Raw genomic sequence first — 624 nt, 5'->3', positions numbered from 1 at the left:
GCAATCCACTGTCTCTTGTTAGGGATGCACTACCTCCGTCCCATAGTGTGAAAAATACTCTTATATTATGGGTTAGAGGGAGTAAATGACAAATAAACGACGCTAGAAAACCCCGTTTAGTATTTAGCTAGCTTGATAGTTTATTTTTTTCAAAGAAATTTTTTATTAAATTGTTAGACAATAGTGGAATCAACAACAAGCTGGCCCATGAGCTCGCAGCCACTGCAAGAAGAAGTGGCGACTTTGTGTTGATCGACGACGTCCCCTGTAAGACGTCCCCTGTAAGACGAGACATGTAATGCTAGTGGCGATAGCACATGGGGGAGCAGATGCTAGCAGCGACAGCTCGCGCTGCCGCAGCAACACCAGTAGCTTGGACGCGGCAGAAGCTACTTGCGGTCGATGTCAGCCAGCCCAGACGGCGGCGGCGCGTCGGGGTCGAATCGGCCGGAGGTCTCCTCCCCTTCCTGAACCGACAATGATGGCTGGAATCGAGATAAAAAAAGTGGTGGCAGCGGCGCGTCGGGGTCGAATTGGCCGGAGGTCTCCTTCCCTTTCTAAACCGACAGTGATGGCTGGAATCGAGATAAAAAAGTGGTGGCAGCGGCGCGCCGGGGGCGAATT

This window comes from Triticum aestivum, chromosome 2A, assembly GCF_018294505.1.
Source record: "Triticum aestivum cultivar Chinese Spring chromosome 2A, IWGSC CS RefSeq v2.1, whole genome shotgun sequence".
NCBI classification, from domain to species: Eukaryota; Viridiplantae; Streptophyta; class Magnoliopsida; order Poales; family Poaceae; genus Triticum; species Triticum aestivum.
This window is presented reverse-complemented; position numbering follows the sequence as displayed.